This window comes from Elaeis guineensis, chromosome 15 (genome assembly GCF_000442705.2).
Source record: "Elaeis guineensis isolate ETL-2024a chromosome 15, EG11, whole genome shotgun sequence".
NCBI lineage: Eukaryota > Viridiplantae > Streptophyta > Magnoliopsida > Arecales > Arecaceae > Elaeis > Elaeis guineensis.
The window spans coordinates 46,734,221-46,761,772 of NC_026007.2; the positions used below are offsets into that span (position 1 = coordinate 46,734,221).

At 33.6% G+C, this 27,552-nt stretch overlaps 1 non-coding gene and 1 pseudogene across 1 annotated transcript; one reads left to right on the top strand and one right to left on the bottom strand.

Annotated features, from left to right (window-relative positions):
• LOC140853957 (uncharacterized) overlaps positions 1–3,708 on the bottom strand; it is a 31,469-nt pseudogene extending 27,761 nt beyond the window's left edge.
• LOC140854174 (small nucleolar RNA R71) lies at positions 905–1,011 on the top strand. Its single transcript, XR_012137308.1, has one exon. It is a non-coding gene; the product is annotated as a small nucleolar RNA R71 (small nucleolar RNA).
• Positions 3,709–27,552: the final 23,844 nt, after the last annotated feature.

Sequence of the window (27,552 nt, forward strand, 5' to 3'; positions counted from 1 at the left end):
AGAAGGTGACTCGGCAGATGAGTCATCTATATCATCAAGTGCAACTACCTTATTGTCTATTTGTTTTCCTGATCTTAAGATATGAATGGCATTTACACCATTAACTTGGTTTCCTTGTTGGGGTCGTGGACCATTTTGGTTCCTAGGATTTGGCTCAGGTTGGCTAGGTAACCTACCATGTTCTCGTTCACTAATGGTCGAAGCCAACTGACTTACTTGCATTTCCAGACGGGCTATAGCTTGGGTGTTATTATTTATGAGTTGACCCGTGGTTTGCATAAAGCTGGTATGTGTCTTCATCATGGCTTCTAGGCTTTTCTCTAAAGAGGTAATTTTCTTGTCATTATCATGGAAGCCTGGCGGGTTGTTCATTACTGGGTTGGATCTTAGATTTTGCTGATTGAAATTTGGATTGCCTACATTAGGATTCTGGGACCATGAGAAATTCGGGTGATTCCTCCAACCTGGGTTATATGTGGGTGCATAAGGATTGTTCAATGGTCCTTGATAGGTGGCATTCACCTGTGCACACTCATTCGAGTAGGAACATTCTTCTAAGACATGGTCTGGTGCATTGCACCCTTTACACATGGGTGCAGATATTTGATTTACATTGGCTGGTCTCTGTAATTCTAAGGCTTCCAATCTACGTGTTAAGGTTGCAATCTTGACCTCTGATGCTAGGGTTGGTTGAATTTGATGCATTCCTCCTCTTGAAGGTGTAGCTTTATCAGGTTCCCTAGTTGTTTCCCACTGTAAATTTTTCTCGGCTAGGTCTTCTAAGAATTGCCAAGCTTCAGTAGTTTCTTTGTCCATAAATTGGCCTTGGCACATGGACTCTAGCATGGTTCTTGAGTTTGAATCTAAACCTTAATAGATGATCTGGCATAGTCTCCAAGTTTCTATTCCATGGTGTGGGCATTGGGTCAAAAGATTCTTGAAACGATCAAAGTACTTCCAAAATGATTCACCAGCTAGTTGGTAAAATTGATTTATTTCATTCCTAATCCTAGCTGTTTTATGATGGGGGAAATACTTTTTTAAAAATGTTCTCACAAAGCCCTCCCAGGTAGTGACAGAATAGTTTGGCAGACTATAAAGCCACTTCTTAGCATTGTCCTTAAGGGCAAAGTTGATTAATCTAAGTTTGACCTCATCCTCTGTTAATTGCAGTTTCATGGTTGCACATACCTCCTCAAATTCTCTAATAAATATATAAGCATCCTCTAATCCTGTGAATTTTGGAAGCATATTTATGATTTGAGGTTTGATTTCAAAATTGTTAGCTGTGGGTTGTGGCAACCTGATACAAGATGGTTGGATGGAGCCAACTGGATAACACAAATCCTTAAGGGTCATGGGTTGGATTGGTTCAGCCATTGGAACAACAGGAATTGACTCAATCCTAACTAGACGACCCGACACTCTTCTCCACACACGAGGTGTACGGTTCTCGATGTTTATACAATTTTTTTTTTATAAAATTTTTATGTATAGGAAAAAGAAAGAGAAAAAAATTCTAAAGAGAAGATCCTAAGGAGTCCTAAATCTAAAGAAAAGTAACCAAATTAATTTAAATTTTAATATTTTTTTTTTTCAAACAAGTGAAACAATAAATTAAACTCAATCTATCCTAGGATTAACCTAAATCTAGACAGCTCCTAACTGTTCCAAGATGACCCTTCAAACCTTCCAAGTGGAGATTGATCAACTAGTTAGCCAGGTAAGTATAAGAGGTTGGAGGTTCACTCATCGTTGCCTTTCTAGACACCAAACGAGTTGGCCAGGCCAGCAACTAAACCAATTTAACAAACCACCCTCAGGGACTTGCCTAGACACCAACTAATCAAACAACTCAAACTTGGTAGAACTCTTAGGGTTCCTTGTCCTATTGAGCTCGAATTCCTTAAGGTTGACGTCTAATTGATTTTAAGATTAAAGGTCTAGGTAATGCAATATGATGGAGATGATTTTTGGGCTAAGGAAGGGTAATGAAATCCCCACCTTATCTTGTTAATGGGTTGATGCCCTTAGATTAATTATGAAAATGCAAATGCAAATAAACAAGATGACCAAGAATGTAAAAGATTTTAATTTAGAAATTTTTTTTTTATCTTGATATTTTACTTCACGATTATGAAATGTCTTTTGTTTTGTTTTTTTTTTTTTGTGATTAAGTAAATTCAAATGATTAGGTCTAAAGAAAAAGTAATTAACTAAAAATAATAAAAGAGAAATTAGAAGCGTACCTGAGTTTTCCAACAATCACCAACTAAATATAGAAACCTAAAGGAAAAAGAAAGAGAGTTATAAAGCATGAAGAACAAATATTTGAAAATAATTTAAAATGCCAAATCCCCGACAACGGCGCCAAAAACTTGATGTTCAAATCTTAAAATTTGTAAATAAAACCGCAAGCGCACGGTGTGCAGAGTAGCACGACCAGCGAGTACGGGTCGATCCCACAGAGACTTGGTTTTAAAAATAATTTTCAAATCTATGCTCAAGCGAGCTTTAACAAAAATCGAAAGTCGAAAGTTGTTTGCTAAAGACAATAAGACTAAGGATCTAGGGTTTTTGAATCCACTAGATCTAGATTAGGAAATTCTACCTAGAATTTTTCTTATTGATCCTAACGACTACTCCTCTTGTCTTTCCCAAGCATAGATTATGAAGGGACTAAGGCCCAACGATAACCCATCAAGATTCTTTACAGGGGAGTAGTAACTAGGATCCCTTAGGGTTTTCTCCTCCTATGCACTGAATCAAGCATGAACTATGAAGGGACTCTGACCCAACTGTAGTTCATCAAAAATTCTTGGCAAAAGAGGAAGAAAAAGAAACTCTAAGAAAAAGAAAGAACCCTATGTAAAATCCCTACTCATGATCTAGCTTCATCGCAAACCCTAGAAGGGATGCTTAGCTAGACATGATCTAAATCTACTTGCAAAATTTAAATATAGAAAAATAAACTACCCTAATTTCATAAATTAAACTATCATAATTGCATAAATTTAAACTGCATAATTTAAACTAACCTAATTGCATAAAATTAAATTGCATAAATTAAACTATCCTAATTGCAAGAAAAATAAATTGCATAATGTAAAGAGATGAAATTGCATAAAAATAAGATTTTATATATAAAAAAAATTTATTACAAAAACTTCAAAGCTCGAGGCTTGAAAAAAGAGCTAAAAACTCCACTATCTAGGGTTACAAGCTTGATCGGAAGGAAGAATACATAAAACAAGGGCCTTTGGGGGCTTTTTATAGGCATTTGGGGGTTATAAGGTTTTCAAAACTTTCGATGTGGGACTAAGAGGTTTTAGAGAGTTGTTAGAGGGGTTTATGGTGCGTCGATGGGTCCATGGTCCACGCGCCTGTTGCTGTGGACCAGGCGGCTAATCAGATCACCAAATCAGTTGATTTTTGATCAATTTTGATCTGATTTGACTCGGGTTTGACCCAATTGAGTCTTCTTTCTTCATTCTTCAATTCCTGGGTCAATTTAACTCCGTTTTGCATAAAATTTGCGCCGTTGGAATCCTCTTTCCTTGTTCTTTCTATTGATGATCTCTTCTTCTGCAAAATATAATAACAAGTATCAATTTCTTAATAAAGTTAGATAATTTAGATATTAATTGATACTTTTTATGTCAATTTGTGACATAAATCACCAATCCCTATAGAAACTTCCACTCCCATTTAGCTAGGAGCGATTGGTTCATCTGAGATAAATTCTTTACCTCTAAATCATCTTATTCCTTCACTTTAGAAATAATATCCCAACTCACCAGGCAATGAAAAACATTAACACTGTCACTAACCTTTTATAAAAGTGCCCTTCCATTTTATCCATTTTGTTGATGACCTATTTGGCAATTTCAAAATTGACATGTAGTATGATGGAAGTAATGTCAGAACAATGTTGATCAAAGTCAATCTCCCTCCCCATGAAAGCAATTTTCCTTCTAAGTTGCTAGTCTCAAGTTCAACTTTTCAATTAAAGGTAACCAGTCTTGCTTAGATAGTTTTTTATGATACAGTGATAACTGCAATACATAAAGGATAAAGTACCTTGCCTATAATTCATCCAAGATGAAAAGTGGGATGACTCCTCTTCATCCATATTCAGGTAAAGAGTAGAGCATTTGTAAAAAATTAAATTCAATCTTGATGCCCCTTCAAAAGCTAACAAGATTACCTTAGCTACCAACACACATTTTTATTTGCATGTACAAAATAAAAGAGTATCATCTGCAAATTGCAAGCTTAAAATATCACCTAATTTGTCTAATGCCCTAATCAATCACACCAAGATCACAAGCATTCTTTAGAAGCCAAGAGAGAACATCCACCACTAAAGCAATGGAGATAGTAACTGATGCAAATGTCCTAGCTGATCGGTACTTGGATGTGAGGGATAGAATTCCAAAGGGTCGAAAATCTAGTTGACTGCATTAGACCTTGTTGATTCGATACTGTCAAGCTAGAATGGCCATAACATTCTCATTCAGTGTCAGAATCGCTATTATAACTGTAGTCCAGAAAGCTCTTTTCGAGCTCTACGAGGCTGGCTACTTCACTGTCACTATAAATTTTGAAGGCTCATTCAATCATTTGATAGGTCAATAAGAGAGCGCAAAAGTCCTAATCGGATATGGAGTCTAATTTTGATTTATTTTTTATTTTATTTTATTTCAAATTCCTTCTTGTAGTTGAATCAGGACTTTTAGCCTATAAATAAGGCATCTTGGCCAATGATATAATCAAATTTTATTGGTTATTGAATAAAATTTTAGAGAAGAGAATTTTTTCTTCTCTTTACCATTTTTTCTTTGTTTTGTGCATCTTCTTTCTCTCTTTCCTTCGAAACGTGGCCCTAGGCTGCATTAGTTGATATCAAAGCCCAGTGATTTCTTGAGCGATGATTTTTTCTTATAGTTCAAATGGTTTGGTGGTGATTGTAAGAAGAACCAACTTACGAATTAGACGGTAGCCCATAATGAAATCACCTAGCAGGAATAGGACTTGATGATAGAGACCAAAGATTTGAGGAGATAGGTAGTGGATCTAACTGCGCATCTTATGTAGGTAGAAAATTGAGATATGAGATCTAAAGCAGAACTAGAAGATTAGCGATCTGATGAGGGTCTTTTAGATTTCGATAACCCCTTCCATAGGGATGTTCCCACACAATAGCGAGAAGATCACGGTGATTCGTTTGAGCTATCAACTCACTGATTTAATTCTATAAGAGTAGATCTATCTGAATATTTGGATAGTCTACAAACAGAGATGTTTCTCGATTGGCTAGATCAGATCGAGTACATCTTTAAGTACAAAGAGGTACCTGACGATAAAAAGGTAAAGCTCATTACCTTAAAATTAACTGGTCAGACTTCTGCTTGGTGGCAACAGTTAAAAAAAATCAAAGAACACAGAGGCAAGTCAAAAATGTAGGACTGAAAAAGATGAAGAAGGTATTGAGGGATTAATTTTTGCCCTTCAATTATACATAATCCTTATACCAATATTTGGGAAAACAGATAGTTCAAAGCATGTATTTTTAAAATTTTATAATAAAAAAATAAAAAATTAAATACTTTAATCTTCTATACATGCTTTAGATCAGATCTAAACTATCATTAAGAATCTATGACATAAAAATTTTACATACAAAATCTAATATAAAATAAAAAACTACATCGATCACATCGATATCCTGAATCTGATATGACCTTTAGATCACATCGATTGAGTTTAGAACTCATCATCTTATCATGAATCAATGATCTCTATTGTTGGTAGGCATGGTATGAAGCTCTTGCTGATGCTGAGTAGCCACACAGGTTGTCCGATCTTTACAGATCATCCACTCAAAATTCTGATCAGATCATCCTTTTCGCGAGTGCTAGCTCGCATCGAAGGTACTGGATGGCTGATCCAAACTTCTTTCTTTGGATCTTCCAAACTCCTCCAGATCAGAAGATGAAGCTTTATGAAGAGGTGGTGGTGTGGGAGATTAGAGAAGACTCACTCTTGTATTTTTCTCTCACAAAATTTAGAGTTGAAATCCTAGAACCTACCCTAGACGTCACGCCCAAAAGGAAGATCTCCTCTTATGTTTCTCACACACGAAAGCCCGACCCATTCTCAAGTTCTCACACCCCAACTTAGAGGTTTCTCATATCAAAAATCACTCTTTTTGTCACACAAAACTCATCCGTTCTTAAGGGTGGCATCCCATAAAAAGATGAGGATAAGATTTAGGTAGTTTGGTTCAAGTTCAAACGTTGGTGGATCCTTATCATCAATTCAAATCAAATTTAAATTAAACTTTAAATCAAACTTTATTAGCTTCTTAGAAACTTAGATAGTGGTTGACCAATATTAGAATAGTACAAAAAATCTCATGCAAAAATACTTTTTGCATGGAGAAAGGTGGTGGTGTGAAGAGAAGAGTCCAACTCAATTTGGACTCTAGATTTTTATTCAAATTCAAATCTATTTGAACTCAAATTTAAACCAATCAATTTCTAATTCAAAAAGAGATTAGATATGGACATGAAACAACTTCTGAGCATGAAAATGAATTCACACAAAAAAATTTTTGCATGAAGAAAAAAAGAGGGCATAGAGAAAGGAGGCGCAAGAGATTTGAATTCGAATTAATTTCTCATCCAATTAGGCTCTTAATCCAATCGAATTAAGTTAGACCCAATTGGACCACTAAATTTAATCTAATTAAATAATAAATAATTTTAATTAAATTTTAATCAAATCAAAAATTAATCGAGCTCAAGTCCTGATCAAATCAGGAATCGAACACCCTTAGCGATTAGGTCATCTCATAACCTAATCGGATCAAATCAAATTGAATCCAATTCAATTAGATTTGATCCAAACCTCAATACTCAATTAAATTAAATTAATTAGTAATCTAATTACTAATCAATCCTCCTATAATTCACTAATGATTAGCGAATTGATTTATTGCAACTTTTGCACAGGGTTAATCATCAATCGAATTGATTGTTTTATCCTAAAATGATTCTTAATCATTGATCAGCCATATGATCAGTCAAAAATTTTTTTTAAGTGTGACCTCATAGGTCTGAACCTAAGCTAGTAGTACAAAAATAATCTTTCTATATCAATCAAAGTGACAATCTAGTAATGATACCTGACATCCGGATAGGTCGAAAGATTGCAAAGCATCATCTAAGAACCTATTGGCATATGGTTATTATATAATTCATCCCTTTGACCCAAATGCTCAAAGTGATCTAGGATTTAACTATCAATTCTGATATGGTCATCCACATTATATTTCAATTTTTCAAAGCCATCACATGGATTATCCCGATCGAAGTTTTACTGAATTGAAATACACTAATACATTAACTCCTACTCATTTGGAGGGATCAATTCCATCTTGACTCACACATCGATTTCACAAATACTTGACTGTATCCAAAAATCTTTCATCACTGAATTAAAAATTTAGATAGTCCGACATCAAAGTACAGTGAGTTGCTTACAAATCACTTTGGTGATCTTAGGTTAAAGGGATACTTATACCCATATCCTTCACGAGCTACTCTTGACAGCAGAGTGCTCAACAGTAGATCATGTTCAGTGAGATGTACTCCTACGTCTCACTTGCATGCCATGCCAGTATCTTCATACTTCTTAGTTAAGAGGACAACCAATGTATATGGCACACAATGACCTATACTTGATATAGCTATCGTTCTAATAATAGTATATCATTTGATCATAAATTTAAGATTTAAGGACTAAATGATATATCCTCCTATATCGAATCAAATAGTCCTAAGGACTTCATCACATGACAGGAGTTCAAAATAAGATGTACACAGTGATGAAAAAATCAAATAATATTTATTAAATTAATAATTTATATATAATTACAATGATAAGCTCAACTGTCAACAGGCTGACGATTAATTTTGGGACACAATTCCTAATAACTCTCACTTGGACTAAAGCCAATCGGTATAGTATCATATATCCATCTTTGATTTATAATCTTCAAACTCCTTGACATCGAGGGCTTTAGTAAATGGATTGGTTAGGTTCTCCTTTTCATCGATCTTCTTAAGCTCAACGTCACCTTTATCCATGATCTCCCAGATCATATGGTAGCGATGCAGAATGTGCTTGATCCACTGATGTGACTTCAATTCCTTCGCTTGAACAATAGAACCAGTACTGTCGCAGTACAACAAGATGGGGCCATCAAGGGAGGGTGCCACTCCGAGCTCGTTGATAAACTTTCATAATCATATAGCTTCTTTTGCAGCATTGAATGCTACGATATATTCTACCTCATAAGTAGAGTCGGCCACAGTGTGCTGCTTGAAATTTTTTCAGCAGACTGCTCCATCATTTTGGATATAAATATATCCCGACATGCTCTTACTGTCATCATGATCTGACTAAAAACTAAAGTCTATAAATCTCACAAGTTTTAAGTCAGATTCTATATGAATAAGCTACTGGTCCTTAGTATTTCTCAAATACTTAAGGATGATCTTTACGACCTTCCAGTGGTTCTCACCTGGATCAGAATGGTATTTGCTCACTACCCCTAGTGAGTATGCCACATTCTATCTCGTATATGTCATGGCATACATAATAGATCCCACTGTCGAAGCATATAAAATTTTACTTATATGCTCTCTCTCTTGAAGAATTGTTGGACAATCACTCTTCGAAAGAGAAATTTCTTAGCCTAACGAAAGATAGCCTTTCTTGAAATTCTTCATGCTGAATCTTTTTAGCACAGTATCAATGTATGTTCACTGGGATAATCCAAGCAATCTTTTAGATCTAACTCTATAGATCTTCATCCCAAAGATGTAAGATGCCTCTCTCAAGTCCTTCATGGAGAACTGTGATGACAATCAAACCTTTATTCTCTTTAATACAGAGATATCATTTTTGATTAAGAGAATATCATCTACATACAAAATAAAAAAATACTATTATAGAGTTATTAACCCACTTGTATATGCAAGGTTCTTCTCCATTCTTAATGAAGCCATACGTTCTGATCACTTTATCAAAATGCATGTTCCAACTCTGAGATGCCTACTTAAGTCCATAAATAGACCTCTGAAGTTTGCATACCTTAGACTTATTTGTGGATATGAAACTTTCAAGTTGTATCATATACACCTCTTCTTCTAGCTCTCCATTTAGGAATGTTGTTTTTACATCCATTTGCCAGATTTCATAGTTCAGATATGCTGCTATCATAAGTATGATCCGAATGGACTTGAGTATTGTCATAAGAGAAAAGGTCTCGTCATAGTCAATACCATAATGCTGACGGTAACTCTTGGCAACTAGACGAGCTTTATAGGTCTCCACCTTTCCATCTGCACCCCTCTTCCTTTTGAAGATCCACTTACATCCTATGGATTTTATCCCTTCAGGTGAGTCAACTAATATCCATACATTGTTTACCTTCATGGACTCTATTTTAGATTTCATGGCTTTCAATCACTTATCGAACTCAAATCTCTGCATCGCATCCATATAAGTGATCGAATCCTCATTGTTCTCATTGAGTTCAACTAAATCACCATCTCGGATCAAAAAATCATAGTATCTATCCGATTGACATGTCACTCTATCGGATCTCCTTAAAGATGTTTCTACAACAAGTTCTAGATTTGATCTAATCAAGTCCAACTCTATGGATCTACTAGATTGTGTCGATTCTTTTATCAATCAAACTTCATCAAGTTCAACATTTGAGGTATTAGTTCTTTCTCCAAAAAATTTCTTTTCTGGAAAGACTGTCGTATTGCCGACGAACACTTTCTGTTCATCAACAAGATAGAAGTAAAATTTCTTGATCTCTTTTGGATACCCTATAAATAGATATTTATCAGATCTAGGTCCAAGCTTGTCAGTTTTCAAATATTTGACATAAGCTGGATATCCCCAAACCCTAAGATAAGAGAGTACTGGCTTACACTCTGTCCACATCTCATGTGGTGTTTCACTTACAGACTTACTCAAAATTTTATTTAAAATATAACAAGCTGACTCGAGTGCATATCTCCAAAAGGAGATCGATAAACTTATAAATCCCATCATGGATCGAACCATATCAATAGAATTTGATTCCTCCTTTTCGATACACCATTATGCTGTGATATTTCAGGAGGGGTCCATTGTGAGAAAATCTCATTCTCTTCTAAGTATGTCAGAAACTTACTGGAGAGGTATTCTCCTCCTTGATCGGATCGAAGAGTTTTAATACTCTTTTCAGTTTATTTTTCTACTGCATTATAGAATTATTTGAATATTTTAAATAATTCTGACTTATGTATCATTAAATAGATATGCCCATACCTCAATAGATCATCTATAAATATAATAAAATAATAATATTCATCTCTGATACTGATGTTTATCGATTTACATACATCAGTATGTATCAGACCTAGAACTTCACTGGCTCGCTCATCTTTTTCAGTAAAAGGTGACCTGATCATTTTTTCAAGAAGATAGGACTCACAAGTTAGAAGTGATTCATAATCACTGACTTCAAAAATTTTTTTTTGTATCAATCTGTTTATTCTATTCTTGTTAACATGACCTAACCTACAGTGCCAAAGGTAGATATCACAGACATCACTAATTTTAGAACATTTGCTGGATATGTACATTACACTAACAGGTTGTGACAAAATATAAATTTTATTATTCAACTATCCATTCATCATATTAACATCATTCATAATGATATTAAAATTATTTTTTTTATTAAAATTTCATAACCATACATGGCCAAGAGGCCTACAGAAATAATGTTCAATAAAAATGAAGGATAAAGGTGATATTTACTAAAAACAATTATATTTGACTTGAATACAACTTAATAATCCCTAACACTAGAACTAAAACTGATCTTCCATCTCTAATATTAAGGAATCTTTCGCCTTCTTCAAATCTCCTACTGATCTGTAGATCCTACAATAAATTATAAAAATTAAAAAGACTTTCAGTATCTAATACCCAGGTAGTAGAATCATAAATTGAGAAATTATGAGATATTATCATATAAATACCTTGTCCAATAATAACTTGCTTTTTTTTCGACCTGTTCAGATCCAAGGAGGCAATGTACTGAGGATAATTTCTCTTTTAGTGCCCCAGCTTCTTGCAGTAGAAGTGTTCCATCTGACTCTGATTGAACTTGAATTTTTTGGTCTGATTGCGCTTGGGTGCCCCAGCACCTTGCACCCTTTTCTTGTTCTTTTTGTTCTTCTTTCTTTTCTTAAAGGATCAATGTCCAAAAGATGATCCTCCTACAACATTCACCGACTCCTTATGGAGCTGGTGATCCTTCTCAAAGTTTTGCAGCAATCTCAGCAAATTGTGATAGTTGACTGCAGGCTTTATCATTCGATAATGAGTAAAGAAAGAGAGGTAGGATTTGGGTAGAGAGTTCAGAATAACATCCTTCTCCAGCTGCTCATGCAGAAAAAAGTCAAGTTTGCTTAAGCACTCAATCATCTTGATCATGCACAGTATATGATCAGTGACGACACTCTTTTTCTCATTAGAACATTGAAGATGGCACAACTAGTCTTGTACCTCTCAACATCATCGGGTGTGCCAAAGGACTCGTTTAATTTTTGTAACATATCCTGTGGCTGAGCATTCTCGAAATGATGGTTGAAATCATCATTTATAGCCACCAACATAATATAATGAATTGTAGTTCGGTTGTTGAGCCACTTCTGATAAGTGTCTCTAACCGTACTACGTGCATTCGGAGCTGGCTCCTTGGGTGCTAGATTTGTCGACACATACAAGATCCGTTCGTACTTTAAGACTATTTTGAACTTTCGATACCAGCTATCAAAATTTGATCCCATCAATTTATCACTATCTAATAGTAATCGGAGCGACAAAGTGATGGCCATAACTGCAAAAAAAAATCAAAACTTAATTATTATATGAATTGATTAAACCTAAAGATATAGATTTTAGTCAAAAAATTCTTCCACTATTTTATTCGAATTGATAGCCTCTAACTCTAATTCAAAGAATTACACTAATTTTTTAGTGGGTACTAGAATCCACATAGGCTGCACATGGACCCGAGTGTGGCTTGGCCAATGCCTGTGCATCCATAGGTAGGTTCTTAACCAATTATTTCATCAAATAATTTCTAGCATTCAATTTTATCTCAGACACCTCTTCAGCATATGTGTGGTGCCTCAACTGAAAGTTCTGATTAGGTCGAACCATTAATATATTAGAATTTAGTGTATCTGATAAATGAGTGGCCTAGCTTGAGTGTAGCTCGGCCAATCTGACCATCATCAAAAAGATACAACTAAATCAACATATTATGAATGATAATTCCGACAACCAGATGAGCACCAGACATGTGGTGCCTCCAATGATCATTTAAACTATTGGACTCATTATCATCTAACTTAATAGGAGGCTATAATCTAGGTATCACCATAATTATTTTATTTTTAGGGATCTAACAATTTTAGAGGATTTAATTAGTTAAATTGAGAGATGAGAAAAGATTTGATCAGTTAATCTTAATCCTCCCACTGACTTCACCAAGTCAGATTAAAAAAAATTAGGTATAAACTAGTCTAGCCAATTAGTCATAAATTCTTCCACTGACTTTATCAAGTCATGAAGAGGACTCAAGATAAGTTAAAGTAGAGGCACCTAAATCAGTCATACTGATTTTCTAGGTAGCATAGGTCAATCCCAATCATTAAGTAATCTAATCAAAATATGATTCACCATGTTGGTCAGATAAGTAAGATCAATAGGAGAGATATGCCATTAACTCGACATAGACTCAATCTATGCGAGTAGCTTCCAATTAATGACCATTGATCAAAACTGCCATACTTACCTTAGACACCAACTGGTTAGTCATTTTTAATTTGATCAACTTATAGACTTGGGTTCGACCACGGAGCTATGATCAAGGTCTATATTAGTCTAATCAAAGATATGGACTTGATCAACTACAACTATTGAAATTGATCAAGAGAAAAAATTGATCCAATCAGAATTAACTTTTAATTAGATTTGATCAATTACTAACATAGTCCATTATCAATGATTTCTAATCTTAGGTCTAACCTAGTTAAAATGGACTTGACTCTAGCTAACTATTAACCCATGAATTATAAAATTAATATCTTAGATCTTTGATTCTCAAATCTAAATCACTTAATTCAGTTTTGGACTGACATGGATTTGGATTTGGTATTTGAAAATAATTTTTAATTTTATAAAATATTTTTTTACAATCAATTATCTAATGATTAAAATCTTAATTTTAGATCTAATATATATTATTTTAAATTTAAAATAAAATTTTAAAATTTTTTTTGTTGTTCATCATCATGAAAAAAATCACGCAGCACCCCTACACGCCATAAAAAATCTCATCGAATGGGTAAATAGAATTATGAAATCCTAATTTCTCTTATGACCGAATGGCTATGAAGATCTATCCAATTAGATTACTATACTAGTCAGATTCTAAATTAATTATTTAGATCTAATCTAAATAATTAAAATCAAATTTTATAAAGATCAGCACAAACTAGGACAACTTTTACACTATAAGGGGTAAACCTTACAGCAGGATAACCTTATATCAGTTTGTGCAATCAGCTCTATAACTAATTTTAGATCTAAATATCATATATCGATCTAATCTAAATTAAATTATATATCTAAATACATGTAATATTAGGTTATATACAGAAAATTTATGTCATAAGAAATCTGGCTCCGATATCATTTGAAGGAAAAATGGATAGTCCAAAGTATGTATTTTTAAAATTTTACAGTAAAAAAATAAAAGATTAAACACTTTAATCTTCTATACATACTTTAGATCAGATCTAAACTATCATTAAGGATCAATGATATAAAAATTTTATATATAAAATCTGATATAAAATAAAAAAACTACATCGATCACATCGATGCCCTGAATCTGATCTGACCTTTAGATCACATCGATTGAATTCAAAACTTACCACCTTATCGTAGGTCGATGATCTTCACTACTGGTAGGTATGGTATAAAGTTCTAACTGATATCGAACAGCTGCACAGATCATCCGGTCTCGATAGATCGTCTACTCGAAGTCCTGATCGGATCATTCTTTCTGGGAGTGCTAGCTCGCATTGAAGGTACTGGATTGCTGATCCAAACTCTTTTCTTTGGATCTCTCAGACTCTTTTAGATCAAAAGATGAAACTTTAAAAGGAGGTGGTGGTGTAGGAGATTAGACAAAACTCACTCTTATATTTTTCTCTCACAAAATTCAGAGTTGAAACTCTAGAACCCACCCTAGACCTCACACCCAAGAAGAAGATCTCCTCCTCTGTTTCTCACGCACAGAAGTCTGACCCACTCTCAAGTTCTCATGCCCCAACTTAGAGATTTCTCATACTAAAGATCACTCTTTTTGTTGCACAAAACTCATCCCTTCTTAAGGGTGGCATCCCATGAAAAGATGAGGATAAGATTTAGGTAGTTTGGTTCAAGTTCAAACATTGGTTGATCCTTTTCATCAATTCAAATCATATTTGAATTGACTTTGAACCAAACTTTATCCTCCTCTTAGGAACTCAGATAGTGGTCGACCAACATCAAAATGGCATAAAAATCTTATGCAAAAATACCTTTTGCATGGAGAAAGGCGGTGGCATGAAGAGAAGAGTCCAACTCAATTTGGACTCTAGATTTTCATTCAAATTTAAATCCATTTGAATTTAAATTTAAATCAATCAATTTTTAATTCAAAAAGAGATCAGATGTGGGTATTAAACAACCTCTAGGTTTGAGAAAAAATTTATGCAAAAATTTTTTTGCGTGAAGAAAAAAAGAGGGCGCAGAGAAAGGAGGTGCAAGAGATTTGAATTCGAATTGATTTCTCATCCAACTAGATTCTTAACCCAATCGAATTAGGTTAGATCCAATTGGATCACTAAATCTTATCTAGTTAGGTAAAAAATAATTTTAATTAAATTTTAATTAAATCAAAAATTAATCAAGCTCAAGTTCTAATCAAATCAGGAATCGAACACCCTTAGCGATTAGATCATCTCATAACCTAATCGGATCAAACCAAATTGAATCTAATTCAATTAGATTTGATCCAAATCTTAATACTCAATCAAATTAAACTAATTAACAATTTAATTACTAATCAATCCTCCTATAATTCATCAATAATTAACAAATTAATTTATTATAACTTTTACACATGGTTAATCATCAATCGAATTGACTGTTTTATCCTAGAACAATTCTTAATTATTGATCAACCATATGATCAGTCAAAAAATTTTTTTGAGTGTGACCCCATAGGTTCAAACCTAAGTCGATAGTATAGGAATAATCTTTCTATAGCAATCAAAGTGACCATCTAGCAATAATAGCTGACATCTGGATAGGTCGAAAGATTGCAAAATATTATTCAAGAATCTATCGACATATGGTTACCATATAATTTATCTCTTTAATCCAAATACTCAAAATTATCTAGGGTTTAACTTTCAACCCTGATATTATCATCCACATTGTATTTCAATTTTTCAAATCCATCACATGAATTATTTCAATCAAGATTTACTGAATTGAAACATATTGTTAAATTAACTCCTACTTATTCGAAGGGGTCAATTTCATCTTGACTCATACACCGACTTCGTAAGTACTTGACTGTATCCAAAAATTTTTCATTATTGAATTAAAAATTCAGATAGTCCAACACCAAAGCACAGTGAGTTACTTGAAAGTCACTGTGGTGATCTCAGATCAGAGGGATACTTATACCCATATTCTTCATGAGCTATTCTTGACAGCAGAGTGTTCAGCAATAAGTCACATTCTGTGAGTGTACTACATCTCACTTGCATGCCATGTCAGTGTCTCCATACTCTTTGGTTAAGAGAACAACCAACGTACATGGCACACAATGACCTATACTTGATATAGCTATCATCATAATAATAGTATATCATTTGGTCATGAACTTAAGATTTAAAAACTAAATAATATATCCTCCTATATCAAATCAAATAGTTCTAAGGACTTCATCACATGACAAGAGTTCAAAATAAGATATACACAGTGATGAAAAAATTAAATAATATTTATTAATTCAATAATTTATATACAATTACAATGATAAGCTCAACCATCAACAGACTGACAATTAGCTTTGGAACATAATTTCCAATAGAACCTTCATCAAGGGCCTAGATTCGTGGATGATTACACAAAAAAAAAATTTCCAATTGGTCGCACAAAATGATCTGGTGGAGAATGAAGAATAAATGATCGTGCGATATCTTGAAGGACTACGACAGCAGATGCAGGATGCTTTGAGGCTCTACTGTTACATGTGAAAGAATTATACCCTACAAGCCAATCGCATATGAGATGCGATAAGGTATTTATTATAATTTATCTTTCAAACTCATGTAATTGATATTAATATTATTAATAAAATTGATATTTTTAATTTATTATATGCTGCATCTTATTAATTTTAAGATTATAATGAACCCCATAGGTCTGGACAATGGTTTTAAGACCGTGATGAGATCACACCAGTGAGACCTAAATACTTGATAGCCCTGATATAATATTTTGGTTCACTACCTAACTTGGTTCTCTATTTTTTATGTGGAATATTTTAGATATGGTGAAGTGTGTATGAAGGTTGTGAGTGATCAATAAGGGATCAGTCAATCCTAATAAGAGGAGCAAACATCTTATGTGATCTCATAGAATGGTGATTTTGGAAGTCTTTGGCCAAAGCAGGAAGATAATTAGAAAAAAATTTTTAATGTATCATCAACTGAATCATCACCTTCAGATTGAGATACATAAAGATAAGTGATTGGGTTTGATATATTTTTATATCCACAGCTCATCTAGAATATTGTTTGACTGAAGGATTGAATTACACGAAAACTTGCCATGGAAGGATATTTTGATAATTTTTTATCAAAATTTTAAATCTTTCAGATAGTCATCACATATTGTTAGACATCAATCTTGACTTGTGAGCTTGATAAAAATTAAAAGAATTTGATTCTGGAATCAATTTTGAAGAGTCCAAGTTGATTAGGACTCTTCGGATGACCTAATCTCATCAGATTAGGATTACGTCGAAAGTCTGGATCCACTGCTGGCTAGATTTGAAATTCAATGAGTCACATATTTTGAGATTTGATCTTGATCTAATTTAATTAGAGTTTAATATAAATTTTATGGGTTAATTTGATATGCTAGTACATTGTATTAACCCAAATTCTCAAATTAGTTTGGTTCAAAGTATTTGAGCTAACCTAGACCAGTTGACTTTGACCTAATGGGATTGGATCAATTTGGATTGGATCCATATCCAACTTAGATAATTTCAAGTGAAGAAGGACTCCTCCACATCCACCAACAACCACATAAAAATATAATTTCCGCCCATCTCAAATCAGCGTGAGAAATAATGAGTCCTTCTTAAAGAAGGCTCTTTATCAAATGCATTGCCTTAGAAGATAAATCAAAAATCTTATGATTTGATGTCAAAAATTAATAGAATTTTTATGACATGTAGAGAAGGAAGAATCCTTTTGGTCCAAGTATTTGAATTACCAAAAATTTACTCGATGAATTTATTTGGCATGTGGGAAGTTGGAGCGCCAAAAGTTGGCACCCCTTCATCCCATATAACATCCCCTAGTCCCCTATTTATAATGGATGCCCTAAATGGCTTCTAGCTGATATTTTTAGGTGAGCTATAGAGAAGGGATGTGGAAATCATAATAAAAAATTTAAAAAAATTTTGAGAAAAAAAAGAGAAGAATTTGAGTGGCAAAGTTGCTATAAGAGTGGTGAGACTTTCAGCAAGTGTTGCTGGAGTACCCTAGGATTTGATTTTTCTATGTGTTGGAGCCAAAAATTAAATCTTAGGTCATGTGGCATCTGACGAGTATCTTCTTGATGTCATTTTAATGATAATATTAAAAGTATTTGGGCTTTGGTGCGATCGTGATGCAAGTTAGAAGCCGGCAATGTTCTTGAGAAGACAAGGTTACGACTATGCACCGGTTGGGAAGAACCTTAGTCAACTTCCGTGTGGATCACCATTGGAGGACTTCTACCTTGAAGTTTTATGGAGAACACCAACATGCTACTTTTTTATTTTGGTTAAAATATAATATTCTATCTTTTTGCATGCTTGAATTTGTTTTGATCGTGTTCAATAAGGTGATTTTAGGGTTTTGGATTCGTCTCGATAGTTTTATTTGATAAAGCTATTGATTTGAGTATTTTAAAAAATTTTAAAAATTATTTATTATTGATGATCGAAATCCGACAGTGGTATCAGAGCCACCCTTATCTGATTCGATCAAACAAGTGCAATATAGTAGCTTAAAATTATTCTTGTTCATATCCTATCAAAAATGTAGCATTGTTATTGCATCGATTTTTCAAACTCAAAAAAAATATTTTTGATTTTTTGTGAATCATGATTCTAAATTTTAATTATTAAATTATAAATTTATGATAATTTAAAATTTTATTATCATGATTGCATGATGATTAAATCGATGTATAGCTAATAAGGGTGTTATACATGCCTAATTAGATTAGAGTATATTATATTATATGAATTTGTTAGTCATATGTTATGACTTTGATTGCATCCTTATATATTTTTTGACATAATAATATGATTGCTATTTTGAATAGTAGAAGCAAATAAATTTGTATAATTTGTAGTGTACATTTTATGCGCTTATATAGTTAGAATGTGTCGAGATCAGTTTAAAGTCCCTCAAAAAATTATATTAAGTTGTAATGTCAGGATTTACTTTTAAATCAAAAGTCAAATTCTTAAGATCAATTGGTGTCGAGGAAGGTATAAAAGGTGGTTTTTTAATTAGGTCTGTATGCTGGCCTGACCAACTCTGTTAGTGTCTAGAAAAGCTACGGAAAGCCTCCCACCTACTTACCTGCCCAATTTGATCTTCTTGAATTTCGAACTTAGATTAATTAGTGATGTAGATACTACAAGGGCCTTCTTTCAAACTTGGTTGATAGAGTATGTCAAGATCTTAGTGAGCTTGTTATGCTATCCACAAGGCTTACTATAGAAATTGACATGATGTTGATCAAGTACATATTGATGCTTATGGCATATTTGAATAATATTGCTTTATTGTGCTATCCACAAGGGCAGCATTGTTTAAGTATGACTATATGAGATTGAAGGGTCAACTTAACTAGAACACTATAGTTTGTTGTGCTATCCACAAGATTATATGTGATTTAGAGGTCAAAATGAAAGATGTTGAGAATTATAAAGGTACAATTGGTAAAGAGTTACCTACTCTTGAACTCATGAATACTTGTTGTGCTATCCACAAGATGTTTGTGAGGAATAGAGATCTCAACCTCACTAAGAAATATTGGTATGTTTCTTGATTTTCATATTTAAGGACTATGAAGTTTGATAAAATAGTGAAAGACATAATTAAATAAAAGTCTTAGTCTAGTTGTGAATGTCTTCATGAGTTGTCCGCTTATATTGTGTTCTTGTCATTGTAGATTAACTACACTTATAGCATCTTCACTATCCCTTAGAGGTATCCTAGATACTAATAAGTTGATCGGATCCAACTATGTCGACTGGTTAAGAAACTTGAGAATTATTCTCACTTAGGAGAAAGTCTCCTACATTATGGATACACCTGCTCCAGATTCTCTTAGGAAAGATGCTTTCGAAAAGGAAAGGACCATATATAAGATGTAGAAAGATGACAGTGTGACTGTCAAATGTATCACGCTTGCCTTCATGAGCAATGAGCTCCATACACAGCATGAGGACATGGACATTTCTTCTATTCTCCTTAATCTTAAGGAGTTATATGGGGAGTAAAGTTGAACTGCTCGATATGAGATATCGAAGCAGTTGTTCTGTGCCCGTATGATTGAACGCTCTTCCATGCAAATGCATATCCTAAAGATAATTGATTTGATCACTCATCTGGGATAGCTAGATTTTGCCATGGATGGTGAACTGAGTCAGGATTTGATCCTGCAGTCTCTTTCTGACTCTTTTTCTCAGTTTATCATTAATTATCATATGAACAAACTGAACATCAGCTTGCCTGAGCTACTGAATATGTTAAAAACAACAGAGAGCCATTTCAAGAGTAAAAATGCTCAGGTTCTTCATGTTGATAAGATCAGTAAGAAGAAGGTGAAGAAGGGTTCTAAGAAAAAGTTGAACCCTAAGACTGGCATCTCCAAGAAGAAGGTGAAGAAGATCTCCGCCAAAGATACTTGTTATCACTATGGCAAGAAGGGCCACTGGAAGAGAAATTGCAAGGAGTACCTTGCAACCGTGAAATCAGCAAATATTGTTAAAGGTTTGTATATGATATAAACTAATTTATTATTAAGTATTTCAATGTCAGATTCTTAGGTATTGGATACCGTCTGTGGTTCACACCTTTGCAAATTATTGCAGGGTCTACAGGAAATAAGGAATCTGAATAAAGGTGACTTCGAGCTGGTCGACGCAAGTGGAGAGTTCATTCAAGTCGAAGCCATAGGAACCAAGGTTTTGAAGTTGCCTTCGAAAAAAGTTTTGGAACTAAATACCTGTTATTACATTCCAAATATTATTAAAAATATTATTTCTGTACCATTATTATTGAAATAAGATTTTAAAATAATTACAAAGAGTAATGATTGTTCTATATATTTTTCTAATGAATATTTTAAAAGTACTTTTATTGATAATAGTCTTATATTTCTTTCACTTAATGATAATGTGCTTCATGTTAATAATATGAAGAAAAAAGAGAGAGAGAATGTGAATGTCACATATCTCTGGCACTGCCGACTTGGCCATATAAATGAGTCAAAGATTAACAAGTTATACAAAGATAATTTTTTTGATCCTTATGATTATGAATTATATGAAACTTATGAATCTTGCCTCATGAAAAAATGATCAAGACTCCATTTACTGGACATAGAGATCAGGCGAGTGATATTTTGGACCTTGTACATACTGATGTGTGTGGTCCAATATCGATTCAAGTCAGAGGTGAATACTCTTACTTTATCATATTTACTGATGATATGTCTAGGTTTGGATATGTATATTTAATGAAATACAAATCTAAAGTCTTTGACAAATTTAAAGAATATCAAAGAATGATCGAGAAACAAACTAGTAAAAATATTAAAGCTCTTCGATTAGATCGAAGAGGAGAATACTTATCTTGTGAGTTCCTCAATTATTTGAAACAAAATGGTATACTCTCTCAATGGACACCTCTTTATACTCTATAATTAAATAAAATTATAGAAAGGAGAAATCGCACCTTATTAGATATTGTACAGTCCTTGATATGTTTCACGGATCTTTCATTATCCTTTAAGGGATACGCCCTCGAGATTGCAGCATATATTTTAAATAAAGTACCTTCAAAATCTATTTCTAGCACTTCATATAAAATATGAAAAGAAAAAAGATCCAATCTGAAGCATCTTAAGATTTGGGGCTATCCAGCTTATGTGAAAAATATTGATGGACATAAGCTGGATGCTAAATTAGAAAAATACAGGTTTGTAGGTTATCCTAAGGAGAGTATAGGATACTTCTTCTATAATTCTACTCAACAAAGGGTGTTTATTGGTAGGCATGCCATTTTCTTAGAGAAAGAGTTTATCCAAGAAAGAGATAGTGGGAGGTCTGTTGAACCTGAGGAAGTTCAAAACCTACAATCCATCCAGGATTCACTAGATGGTTCTCAACCAGATGTACCTATTGTTGAGGCATAGCCACTACACATACCTCCTCTTCGAAGGTCGAGTAAAGTACATAGTGTACCACTCAGATATGAATTTGTCATTGAGAATGACAACACAACCCACATCATTGAGAATGATGAGCCTACGACCTATTTGGAAGCTGTCATGAGTAGTGACTCTGACAAGTGGCTCAATATCATGAAATCTAAAATAGACTCCATATATGCCAACTAAGTTTGGACGTTGGTTGATGCGCCTAAGGGTGTGACCCCAATAGGCTGCAAGTGGGTCTTCAAAAAAAAGATTGGAGCAGATAGCCAGGTAGAGACCTATAAGGCCAAGCTTGTGGCAAAAGATTTCAGACAAAAATAAGATATTGATTGTGAAGAAATCTTTTTCATCGGTAACCATGCTCAAGTCTACTCGGATAATGCTTGCTATTACAGCATACCATGACTATGAGATCTGACAGATGGATATCAAGACTACCTTCCTCAATAAAAACCTTGAAGAAGAAGTCTATATGACTCAGCCAGAGAGATTTATCTCAAGTGGGAGAGCAAATCAGGTATGCAAGCTGAATAGATCCATATATGGATTAAAGCAAGCATCAAGGAGCTGGAACTTCCATTTTAATGAGACAGTCAAATCGTTTGGCTTCATCAAAAATGTGGATGAACTTTGTGTGTACAAAAAGAGTAGTAGGAGTACTATTGTCTTCTTGATCTTGTATGTAGATGACATACTGCTCATTGAGAATAATATTCCGATGTTGCAATCGGTCAAGACTTGGCTATCACAAAAAAATTTTATGAAACACTTGGGTGAAGCATCCTATATACTTGGTATAAAGATCTATAGGGATAGATCGAAAAGGATGCTAGGCTTGTCCCAGTCTAGGTACATTGACCTTGTGTTGAAGAGGTTCAACATGGAGGGAAGTAAAAGAGGTTACTTGCCCATAGGTCATGGCATACAACTCTCTAAGAAAATATCTCCTAAGACACCTGAAGAGAGAAATAGAATGAGTTCTATTCTTTATGCTTCGACAGTAGGATCAATAATATATGCTATGTTATGTACCAGACCTAATGTGGCTTATACCTTGAGCATTGTAAGCAGATTTCAGGCTGATTCCGGAGAGGATCATTAGAAAGCTGTGAAAAATATACTCAAGTACTTGAGAAGAACTAGAAATATTTTTCTAATATATGGTGGATCTGATTTAAAACTGAAAGGTTATATCAGTTCTAGTTTCCAATCTAATCTGAATGATAGAAAATTGATATCTGGATATGTGTTCACCTTATATGGTTGTGCAGTAAGTTGAAAAAGTTTCAACAGCAAACTATTGCTGACTCAATCACTGAGGCTGAATATATTGCTGCAAGTGAAGCTGCTAAGAAGGCCGTCTGAATGAAAAAATTTATCACAGAGTTAGGTGTGATTTCAAAAATTGAACAATCAGTGCCTCTTTATTGTGATAATACTAGGGTAGTTGCTCAAGCTAAAGAATCAAGATCTCATCATAAATCCAAGAACATCCTAAGACGGTTCCATCTCGTTCGGGAGATAGTTGAAAGATGTGATGTAATCATTGAGCGAGTTGACACCAAGAACAATATAGCAGATCCATTCACTAAGGCCTTGTCAATGCAGTAGTTTGACCGCCATCTTGATAGTATGGGTATCAAGTATAGAGGTGATTGGCTTTAATGCAAGTGGGAGATTGAAAGAATTATGTCTTACAAGCCAATCACATATGAGATGTGATAGGATGTTTATTGTAATTTATTTTTCAAACTCATGTAATTGACATTAATATTATTAATAAAATTAATATTTTTGATTCATTATATGCTACATCTTATTAATTTTAAGATTATAATGAACCCCATAGGTCTGGACAATGATTTTAGGGTCGTGATGAAATCACGTCAGGGAGACCTAAATCCTTGATGGCCCTGATCTAAAATATTCTTAGTCGTTGGTATATTGTGTTGGGGTTCAATGATACCAATAAGACTGGCATGTCCTATGTATGCTCAGAAATGAGGATGGTTGTTCTCACAACCACTTGTGTAGTGACACTAATACAAGGATATGGATGCTCATTAGAGAATAAGTTCACTAAATTAACCTGCGAGAGAATAATCAGATGGAGTCTTATTTACATGTCAACTGATAATTCTCTAGCAAAAATTGTGTAAGTGATCTTTTGACCTGAGGTCACCATGGTATCCTGTGTATATGGATCCATATTTTGGTTCACTACCTAATTTGGTTCTCTGTTCCTTATGTGGGGTGTTCTGGATATGGTAAAGTATACATGGAGATTGTGAGAGATTAATAAGGGATCAGTCACTAATAATAAGGGGAGCGAACATCCTATGTGATCTCATAGGACGGTGATTTTGGAAGTCTTTGGCCAAAGCAGGGTGATAATTAAAAAAAAAAATTTTAATGTATCATCAACTAAATCATCACCTTCAAATCAAGATACATAAAGATAAGTGATTGGATTTGACATATTTTCATACCCACAGCTCATCTAAGATGTTATTTGACTGAAAGATTGAATTACACGAAAATTTACTATTGAAGGGTATTTTGATAATTTTTTATCAAAATTTTAAATCTTTTGGATAGTCATGATATGTTGCTAGATATCAATTTTGACTTATAGGCTTGATAAAAATTGAAAGAATTTAATTTTAAAATCAATTTAGAAGAGTCCAAGTTGATTGGGACTCTTCGGGTGATCTAATCTCAGCAGATTAGGGTTACATCGAAAGTTCGGATCCATTGCTGGCTAGATTTAGAATCCAATGGGTCACACACTTAGAGATTTAGTTTTGATTAAATTTAATTAGAGTTTAATATAAATTCTATGGGTTAATTTGATATGCTAGCACATTGAATTAACCCAAGTTCCCAAATTAGTTTGGTTCAAAGTATTTAAGCTAACCTAGACCAGTTGGCTTTGACCTAATAAGCTTAGGTCAATTCAGATTGGATCCTTATCCAACATGGACCAATTTTAACTCCTCTATATTCACCAAAAGCCATGCAAAAATATAATTACCGCCCACCTCAAATCAGTGTGAGAAATAAAGAGTCCTTAAAGAAGGCTCTTTATTAAACACGTTGCCTTAAAAGATAAATCAAAAATCCTACATTTTGATGCCAAAAATTAATAAAATTTTTATGACACATAGAGAAAGATGAGTCCTTCTACTCTAAGTATCTAAATTATTAAAAATTTACTTGATAAATTTATTTGGCATGTGGGAAGTTGGAGCGCCAAAAGTTGGTGCCCCTTCATCCCATGTAATTTTCCCTGGTCCCCTATTTATAGGGGATGCTCCAGATAGCTTCTTGTTGAGATTTTTGGGTGAGCTAGAGAGAAGGGATGTAAAAATCATAAAAAAAAAATCTAAAAAAAATTTAAGAAAAAAAAGAAGAGAATTTGAGCGGCAAAAGTTGCTATAAAGGTGGTGAGATTTTTAATAAGTGTTGCTGGAGTGCCCAAGGATTTGATTTTTTCATATCTTCAAGCTAAAAATTAAATCCTAGGCTGTGTGACATCTGAAGAGTATCTTCTTGATGTCATTTTGGTAGCAAGATCAAAAGCATCTGGGCTTTGGTGCGATCATGACACAAGTTAAAAGCCGACAGTGTTCTTGAGAAGATAAGGCTGCAGCTACGCACTAGTTGGAAAGGATCTTGGCCAATTTTCATGTGGATCACTATTGGAGGACTTCTACCTTAGAGCCTTGTGGAGAACACCAACATGCTACTTTTTCATTTTGATTAAAGTATAATTTCTATCTCTTAATATTTTATCTCTTTGCATGCTTGAATTTGCTTTGATCATGTTCGGCAAGATGATTCTAGGATTTTGGATTTGACTCGATAGTTTTATTTAATAAAGTTATTGATTTGAGTATTTTAAAAAATTTTAAAAATTAGTTTCCATTATGTGGTCAGAACCCAACAACATGTATATCCTAGAAGCCAATTAGGCCGATATATGTAAAACTTTCTGGCATAATTTATAATTTTAACTTATTAATAAAATAAAATTAGATTAATTTTTTTATTTATATTGTGTAATATGTCTATGAATCATCTAATAAATTAACAAGAGTAATGACACATATTCTCAAAAGTTAAGAATTGGAGATATATATAATTAAAGATTAATTCATAAATTACTCTCGAATATTGGATCATCATGAAAATAGTGATTGATCTGGATAGATTGGTGCATGGATTGTTTCTCTTAAGGATAGATAGGTCACGAATCTACAATATAGAGATACTGAAGTCACTACAAAAAATAACTGAAATTACAACAAAAACTAAAAATAAAATTTTTTCATTTCTAATCCACAACGGATCTAAAATGAAAAAGAAACAAAATTTGATAAAAGATATTAGAAATGGTTTAGAACTGGATTTGTAATAGAATTTAGAAATGAAAAATTTTTTGTTTCTAAATTAAATGCCAATATTTGGTGGAAAATTTAGAAATAGATTAGAAATGAAATTGCTACGAAAATTAGAAATCAAAATTTTCTATTGCTAAATTTAGAAATAGATAATAATTCTATTTTTAATTTTGAAATAAAAAAAAGTTTATTTTAAATTTAGAAACAATCATGGTTTGACAATCACTGTAAGTTCTTACCTCCTGGTCATTCGTTCAGAACGAACAAAACAACTTTTAGAAAGAACAAAATAGAAACAAAAATGGCTCCGCCCATTCGATCTGGTGCTGAGATTTTGAAACAAATAGATGATTTGGGATTAATGAAGGTTCTTGATTTGGGTGCAGATAAGACTAACTCCCACATTGCTAAGACTAGCGGTTGAAAGAAATGAAGCATTTTTTGAGATTTGCTTTATTGGAGTACGAACCTCATTCGACACAACCTCGATGTCATGCACATTGAGAAAAATATGTTTGAAAATATTTTCAACAGGGTAAAGAATATTGAAGGAAAGACTAAGGACAATGCCAAATCAAGGAAAGATTTGAAGGTATTATGTCGTCGGCCTGAGTTGGAACAGAATAAGGCAACGGAGAAATATCCAAAGGCATGTTACACCCTAGACAAACAATCAAAAGCAGTATTGTGCGAGTGGTTTAAAAATGTAAGATTCCCAGATGGATATGTGTCAAATATGGGCAGATGTGTGGACATGCGAAAGTTGAAGCTGTTTGGGATGAAAAGTTATGATTGTCATATTTTTATGTAAAGATTACTCCCTATAGGATTTCGTGAACTACTGCCAGCAAATATTTGACAGGTATTGACAGAATTGAGCAATTTCTTCAGAGAGCTAACTTCGACTGTAATCCGAGAGGAAGATATGTTATGAATAAATGAAGAGATTCTCTTTATCATCTGTAAGCTAAAGCGTATATTCCCCCCAAGTTTCTTTGACTCTATGGAGCATCTTCCTGTGCACTTGGCTTATAAAGCATGGATTGCGGATCCAATCCAATATCGATGGATGTATCCCTTTGAGAGATAAATAGTTTAATTTTTTTTCTATATCTTTATTATTTAAATAATTATAAAATTTATTAAATATGAATGTTATCATTGCAGGCACCTTAGAAAGTTAAAAAATAATGTGAAAAAT